This window comes from Myotis daubentonii, chromosome 1 (assembly GCF_963259705.1).
Source record: "Myotis daubentonii chromosome 1, mMyoDau2.1, whole genome shotgun sequence".
Taxonomy (NCBI): Eukaryota; Metazoa; Chordata; class Mammalia; order Chiroptera; family Vespertilionidae; genus Myotis; species Myotis daubentonii.
In genome coordinates this window covers 190,499,786-190,508,998 of record NC_081840.1, presented here as the reverse complement: position 1 = coordinate 190,508,998, position 9,213 = coordinate 190,499,786, and positions in this window count along the sequence as shown.

The following is a 9,213-nucleotide window of genomic DNA, read 5'->3' as shown; positions in this document are numbered from 1 at the left end:
GCAGTCTTTGACAAATGACTTAAATATGCATTGCTGTTGTTTTTTTGTGTGTTTTTAATACAATAATTCAGCAAGCATTACTCATTTATAACATGCTTAATCTAAAAACTCTCACTGGGACTCTGCACATAACTATATAGAAATAGATTTACAGGTAGAAGTAGTTTTTGGTGTAAGAAACATCAGTTCTATTTTGGTAATTCTTTTTTTTATTGCTTGAAGTATTTATTGCAAAGAGTATTACATATGTCTCCCTTTTTAATTCTTTATAAGAAATGGAACTAATTGACCTAGTCAAGAGTTATGTTACTAAGTAAATATGGAGTAAATTTTCGAGTAACAAAATTTTTACAAAAACAAAACATTAGGAGGTAATTTAGATATTTTGCATATAAATATCTAGATTCTTAGCACCATCTTTCATATTTTTAACCATTCACTCGCTCCATTCATTTATTTAACAACTATTTGTCATGTACTTCCTGAGGCTGCATTTTGTCCCTAGTAATGGAAATACAACGCTGGCTATAATAAAGTTCCTGCCTTCATGAAGCTAACACTTGAATGGGAAGTACAAACACTCAAGAAAAGAGAAAATATATAATTTAGTACAAGATATTTATACATGCTATAAAGAAAACAAAGCAGAGTAATTGGTTTGAAAGTCATGTATGTGTGTGGGGGGGGGGGGGGGGATGGGGGGACACGGGGGTGAGGTCCAGAAAGGTCTCTCTGAGGAGGAAGCTTTTGAATAGACAACTGAATTATGATACTAATTGTCATGACATTTCTCCATCTTCAAAAATCTAAATTGCTTTTAGGATTAAATATAAACTTCTTCAGTTGATGTTCAAGTCTCTTTAGAATGGCATCTTCTTTTATCCATGTTGTTCCATAGTAGTTAGGTGTAACAGAAAGGGCTTGATTTCTATTCCAATTTCAGTTCCTCTAGTAACTAGCTGTGTCATATGTGTGTATCTCTGAGCTTCAGCTTCCTCATGGGTAAAACTGCTATCTAACAATAGCATACCTGTAAAGTTGTTGCATCGATTAACACCATATACTAATACACCAAGTGCTTGGCACAATGCCCAGGACATTGTATTATCTTAACAATGATTTTACCTAAAGATTGACTTTACTTGAGCCATTTCTCACAGTTCCATTTCTTAAAAAGAAGTGCTTTCCACCCTCCATCCTTTTATTTGTGCTGTTTAATACTCTCAGGATTGACATTTTTACCCACCCAATGTTTATTCTTGCTTCATAGTCCAACCTAATTGCCACTTCCTTTTTCTGGCCTCTAAGTACCATTGTCAGTACTCATTTTGGATTTAATCATCTTCTATGTTATACTGTTTCCTATTTAAATTTGTCCGTGGGGTGGTTCTATAACCCATATGAAAGTATAAGCTGCTTGAACTTTGAAGGCATGGACTGTATCTTATATATCTGTCTTTCTTCATAATCATCAGAGTATTTAGTATCCAATATATGTTTAGTAAATAAATTATACCTTTGAAATAAATGATGAACAACCAAACTATATGTAGACATTCTAAAAGTTAATAAAACATTTAATAACTCAATATTAAATGTAAATAGGATTTGCAGTGTTCCCAGAAGAAATATGGGTATTCAATTGGCATATAAAATAATACTCAATATCATCCATTAATAATTATAGAAGTATACATTAAAGCAATAATAAATCACACTAAAATTAAAAATATTATTTCAATATTTGGTAAGCATGTGGAGAAATGGGCTCTCATATGTTGATAGTAGGCATTAAAGTGAGGTAAGAACTTTTAAAGAGCAATTGGCAGCATCTATTTAATTTTAAAACTACATTTTCCATTACCAATTAGTTTCACATCTAGGTATCTATCTAGATATCTATCTTGGCACAAGTAATCAGATAAAAATATAGGAAGATGTTTTATTATAAAGTTTGCAAAAGCAAAAAAATGGAAACAAATTATTAATTGGTAAACTAATGGTTAAATAAACTATGGTGTTTCAATATTATGGAATGTTAATTTGATGTTAAAAGGAATTAGGTTAGACCTGAAGGGTCCCAGGTTCAATTCTGGTCAAGGACTGATACCTTGGTTGCAGGCTCAATCCCTGACCCTTGTTGGGGCACGTACAGGAGGCAACCTGCCGGGAGCCGGTCCATCCTTGCTGTTTCAAGGGACCTGGCATATATGGCATACGGTTCTTAATATGTTTGCTCACCTTCTTGGCGCTGTGTTTTAACCAAGGTCACCTCTCCGAGAAAGGTTGAATCCCCAGGTAGGGATTTTCCCCTGAAGTTAGGGAGGGAATAAAACCCCTCAACTAAGTGCCAGGCGGGTAATTAATCCCTTTAACTACGAACAATCATGCTTAAACTACATAATCTTTTCTCCCTGGAATGGAGATAAGAAACGCTCTAACCTTTGTAATAGAGATTGATAGGATTGAATCAACTGGTATAAATACAGTTGTAACAAGACAGAAACACTCAGAACTCAGAACTCAGAACTCAGGAGACAGAATTCAGAAGACAGCGCCTAGAGACGGGGGAGCTTCGCTGGAGAGAGCATGCCGGAGGATCCTGGAGAGGGACTGGCCTCGGAGCCTAGAGACAGAGCCTAGCGGGAGAACATGGCAAGGGATCCTGGACTGAACCTGACTACAGAGATTGGCAGGAGAACCTGACTGGAACCTGGACACTGAACCTGACTGGAGAGCCTGGACAGAACCTGGCTGGAGAACCTAGCGAGGGAACATGGCTACAGAACCTCGCTGGATATCCGAAGCAGAACCTCTCTGGAGATCCGGGCTAGAGATCCTGGCTAGGCTGCTGATCAACTGAACACTGTCTCCGTGTCATTCCTTCTTCGCCGACTCCGTCCACACCTTTGGGGACCCCTGGACCTGCTGGGGTTGGACCCCGGCATATGGCGCCCGAACAGGGACCCCTTAGGTAAGCGCCCTGCACTCGGGACGGATCGGACTCCACCGTAGGAAGAGGGTGGATAGTCTTCGCCGACTCCGTCCACACCTTTGGGAACCCCTGGAACAGGATTCCCTTAGGTAAGCCCCCCCCCCATTGAGAACCCCACACTCGGGACGGATAGGACTCCACCAGGGTGCTACAGACCCCCCTATAGAGGATAAGTAGGGTAAGAAGGTGGATAGTACAGAACTTAGATTGAGAAGATGTGCCATACTGAGTCCAAAGAAAGAAGACTCTGTATTGATCTTTAGATTAAGAAGATGTGCCATACTGAGTCCAAAGAAAGAAGACTCTGTATTGATTCTTAGATTGAGAAGATGTGCCATACTGAGTCTAAAGAAAAAAGACTCCGTATTGATCTTTTAACATATATGCTTGTTAACAGAGGAATTAAGGTTACTCCCAGTCAGACAGAACATTTTATACGAGAAATACGTCCATGCTTTTCTGAGGAAGGAAAGGTGCCGGAAAGGTAAATGTAGAGGCATGGGAGAAGGTAGGCCCAAGGAGCCTTATCCTTAACCCCACTGCAGCCTTTCCACCCCGGGAAAGTGCAGGATTGGCAAGCTCTCCCTGGGATGATAGATCAGGACTCAGGTAATAGCGGAAAGCGCCAATCCTACTCTTAAAATGGATATAAGAGAGCGTTTCAGGTTTTTCTTTTTAATGCTTGCTTTTAAAAAATAAAAAAGGGGGAATTTGCCGGGAGCCGGTCCATCCTTGCTGTTTCAAGGGACCTGGCATATATGGCATACGGTTCTTAATATGTTTGCTCACCTTCTTGGCGCTGTGTTTTAACCAAGGTCACCTCTCCGAGAAAGGTTGAATCCCCAGGTAGGGATTTTCCCCTGAAGTTAGGGAGGGAATAAAACCCCTCAACTAAGTGCCAGGCGGGTAATTAATCCCTTTAACTACGAACAATCATGCTTAAACTACATAATCTTTTCTCCCTGGAATGGAGATAAGAAACGCTCTAACCTTTGTAATAGAGATTGATAGGATTGAATCAACTGGTATAAATACAGTTGTAACAAGACAGAAACACTCAGAACTCAGAACACAGAACTCATGAGACAGAATTCAGAAGACAGAACCTACACGGAGCCTGGAGACAGAAGAACTTCGCTGGAGAGAACATGGCAATAGACCCTGGACTGAACCTGACTATAGAACATGGCAAGAGAACCTGACTAGAACATGGCGACCAAACCTGGCTGGAGAAGTCCCTGTGTCATTCCTTCTTCGCCGACTCCGTCCACACCTTTGGGGACCCCTGGACCCGCTGGGGTTGGACCCCGGCATATGGCGCCCGAACAGGGACCCCTTAGGTAAGCGCCCTGCACTCGGGACGGATCGGACTCCACCGTAGGAAGAGGGTGGATAGTCTTCGCCGACTCCGTCCACACCTTTGGGAACCCCTGGAACAGGATTCCCTTAGGTAAGCCCCCCCCCCATTGAGAACCCCACACTCGGGACGGATAGGACTCCACCAGGGTGCTACAGACCCCCCTATAGAGGATAAGTAGGGTAAGAAGGTGGATAGTACAGAACTTAGATTGAGAAGATGTGCCATACTGAGTCCAAAGAAAGAAGACTCTGTATTGATCTTTAGATTAAGAAGATGTGCCATACTGAGTCCAAAGAAAGAAGACTCTGTATTGATTCTTAGATTGAGAAGATGTGCCATACTGAGTCTAAAGAAAAAAGACTCCGTATTGATCTTTTAACATATATGCTTGTTAACAGAGGAATTAAGGTTACTCCCAGTCAGACAGAACATTTTATACGAGAAATACGTCCATGCTTTTCTGAGGAAGGAAAGGTGCCGGAAAGGTAAATGTAGAGGCATGGGAGAAGGTAGGCCCAAGGAGCCTTATCCTTAACCCCACTGCAGCCTTTCCACCCCGGGAAAGTGCAGGATTGGCAAGCTCTCCCTGGGATGATAGATCAGGACTCAGGTAATAGCGGAAAGCGCCAATCCTACTCTTAAAATGGATATAAGAGAGCGTTTCAGGTTTTTCTTTTTAATGCTTGCTTTTAAAAAATAAAAAAGGGGGAATTTGCCGGGAGCCGGTCCATCCTTGCTGTTTCAAGGGACCTGGCATATATGGCATACGGTTCTTAATATGTTTGCTCACCTTCTTGGCGCTGTGTTTTAACCAAGGTCACCTCTCCGAGAAAGGTTGAATCCCCAGGTAGGGATTTTCCCCTGAAGTTAGGGAGGGAATAAAACCCCTCAACTAAGTGCCAGGCGGGTAATTAATCCCTTTAACTACGAACAATCATGCTTAAACTACATAATCTTTTCTCCCTGGAATGGAGATAAGAAACGCTCTAACCTTTGTAATAGAGATTGATAGGATTGAATCAACTGGTATAAATACAGTTGTAACAAGACAGAAACACTCAGAACTCAGAACACAGAACTCATGAGACAGAATTCAGAAGACAGAACCTACACGGAGCCTGGAGACAGAAGAACTTCGCTGGAGAGAACATGGCAATAGACCCTGGACTGAACCTGACTATAGAACATGGCAAGAGAACCTGACTAGAACATGGCGACCAAACCTGGCTGGAGAAGTCCCTGTGTCATTCCTTCTTCGCCGACTCCGTCCACACCTTTGGGGACCCCTGGACCCGCTGGGGTTGGACCCCGGCAGCAACCAATAGATGTGTCCCTCCCACAGTGATGTTTCTCTCTGTTTATCTCTCCTCCTCCCTTCTACTCTCTATAAAGATCAATGAAAAAATATCCTCAGGTGAGGATTAACAAAAAATAATAATAAATAAAATTTTAAAAAGGAATGAGATTATTAATAGAGTTTGTTGACTCATTCATCCTCCATTCTACATTTTCTTTTAATGCCACAGATATTAGAAAGCTAAAAATGACATTTCCCAGACTCCCTTGCAGCTAGGATTCTGTATGCAAATTAGATCCTGCCAGCTATAAGCATTTACATGAAACTTGGAAGGGAGAAGCAAATCAGAGGCCTTCTAAGGCATAAATGAGGCCTTATGGATTTATGTTAGTGAAAGGTCATTGATATAGGATATTTCCTACAGCAACATTCTACTGTCCATTGTCCAGCTTCCTGGGGGCCAAGAAACAATTTTTGAGTAAGCAGAGACCTGAGAAACTTGTGGGTGCAAGGAGATTGAAGTGGTAATATCATTGGTGCTGGTGTCTTTCTGATCCCTAGATCTTAGGTATTTAATTTAATGATACCGGTGGGTATCAGTTCTCTAGTGCTCTGTAGATCATTCTTGAGGCAGAGCCTGGTCCTCCAGCCCTTCCAACAGTTTTTGAAGTACCTGATATCCTATTTCAAATTCCTTTCTGTTTAAAAATATCTTTCCTGCCGTAACCATTTGGCTCAGTGGATAGAGCATTGGCCTGTGGACTGAAAGGTCCCAGGTTCGATTCCGGTCAAGGGCATGTACCTTGGTTGCGGGCACATCCCCAGTAGGAGGTGTGCAGGAAGCAGCTGATTGATGTTTCTCTTTCATCGATGTTTCTAACTCTCTATCTCTCTCTCTTCCTCTCTGTAAAAAAATCAATAAAATATATTTAAAAAATATATATATCTTTCCTCCTCTAAACCCTGACTGATATGTTGTTGACCTATATAGAAATATTTTAAGAAAAACTGAGTAAAAATATGGGATGCAGAATGGTAATTCAATATACCATTAATACTTAAAAAAAATAGTAAATAATACTTTACATCTTTAATGGGTACTGATATATGTACTAAATTAATGTGCTGTAAATGAAAAGATAAATAAATATATGAAAAGATATGGAAGAATTCACAAAACAGTGATTATCCCGGAGGGGAAGGAAAGAGACCAGAAATGAAAATGATGATTAAAAATAAGTTTAGTTTGATTTATCATGGGTTCATTTTTTTTACAAAGATAATGTATTGATATTAGTTACATAATTTTAAAAATTTAGATATACTTATGACATATAAGTTTATCCTTGATGTGGATCTGAATAAAAAATAAGTTGGAATTGGCAATAAAATACAGTTTCTCAGGGAGTTAGGACCAAGTTAATATTGACTAAAAATAAATTGTATTTGTTGGCTTTATATAACCTTTCATGATGAGATGATGGCTTAATGACAATAAGCATAATATCCATGAGAACACACTAGATAAAGTTTCACAAAGTTGTGAGCTAATTTTTAAAAAATGATAAGGGTATACCAGGAAAAAAAAGTCATTGAAGGACATTCTAGACAAGGAGTACACTATTTGGAAAGGCCCAATATAGCATGTTTCAGAAATCTCAATAGTGTGATTGGGTCACAGGTTAGATGCAAGGGCATCATGGGAGATAAAAGAGATGTATGTGTAGCAGCAAGATCTTGCTGGTACATTTCAGTTTTATTCAATTGAACACAATGATAACCTCTTTTGAAGTAGCCACAGGTCCAGGAACTCATAGATGGAAAGGGGACCTAGAGAAGATCAGTGTCTAGTAAGATATTCAGATGTATAAACAGATCATTTTTATATCTTGTGGGAAGTGAAATGATAGGTGTAGGCCTGGTACAATCTGGAGCACCAGCAAGTCATAATAAAGAATTCTGGTTTGTCCTCAATGAGTGTTGAGACCAGGAATGGAATAGGATTTTAAGCAAAAGATAGAGGTGCTGATAGACTAAGCTTCCCTGATTATTACTACTTCATCCCTGCTCTGATAATGGCTTAGATAAATTCCTCTAGTCCTTCATCTTTTATCAAATGACTGGGAGGGAAAATGTGGAGACAATTTCTCATTACCCTGGCTAGTGATTTTTCCATTGTTGATTTATTTTTTGTAAGTGAGAAAAACCTGACTTTAAAAAGTATTAATGTAAGCTCATAAGACTATAGATAGTTATTTAATGGAATTCTTGTGTAATTTGTACCCCTTCACTTAGTAAAAATAAAATTTTATTTATTCAACCATGAATGTCAATTGTGACAAACTACATCTTGATTGATTGATTGATTGATTGACTGATTGATTAATTATAAGAGAAAGTTTTTAAAGTCACAGAGGCAAAAGAAGAGCTCTTGGAACTATGACAAATTTTAAATGAAGATAATTTAATTTTTTAGGAAACAATGAAAAGAAGCATGATATAATTATTTTATTTTCAGAATTAAACAAAATATAGAATACAAAATATTAAAATAACATAATCGCCTTTTCTAGAATCCTTTAATTAACTACTGTAAACTGCAAATTAGAAATGCACTTGACACATCATGAAAAATGTTTCAAAAAGAGCTTCTTCTGAAACTTTTGCTTGCATTGAAATTATGAAAACAAGTAAAAATCTTCTTACCTCAGTCACTAGCAGGCAGTACTTTAGGCATTTAACAAAAAGAATCTGGCATGATGACCAAAAGCTAGTTTGTAATGTAATGGAATAAAAATTGTGCTCCAGTGCATCATTTGATGAAGATTTATTCTTAAGGCATAAATGAGAAATATTTAAATTCAGTGGTATGCTGTAAGTATTTAACATCCTGCTCCCAGAGGAGGTAGTAGCATTCACCAAATTTCCATGGTGTAAATACACAATAACCAATTCAAGATACACACATGATATTGCCAAGCATGGATTTGGGAAGATGTGAGCAGTAGCACTCTATTATATGTATCTTTACTATCCTATCTAATAAAAGAGAAAAATGGTAATTGGCGTACGACGATACCCTTTTCATTGGCTAATCAGGGCTATATGCAAATTAACTGCCAACTATAATTGGCAGTTAACTGCCAACTAAGATTGGCAGTTAACTGCCAACAAGATGGCGGTTAATTTGCATATGTAGGCACAATGCAGGGAGGCAAAAGGGAAAGCAGAAAGAAGCCCCCTGCCACTGACAGTGATCGGAAACCCAGGGGGGAGCTAAGAGCTGGGGGGCAGGGCAAAGGCGGCCCTGGGGCCTTTGCCCTGCCCCCCCCCCGCCATGATCGGAGAATCAGGTGCCTTTGCCGCCCTGGCCAGTGATAGCAGGAAGTAGGGGTGGAGCCAGTGATGGGAGCTGGGCACGGTCGAAGCTGGCAGTCCCGGGAGCTAGGGGTCCCTTGCCTGGGCCTAAAGCAGAGCCCACGATCGCGGGGCCGCTGCAGCTGCGGGTCCCCGCTGCCCAGGCCGGACGCCTCAGCCAGAGGCCTTAGGCCTGGTCAAGGG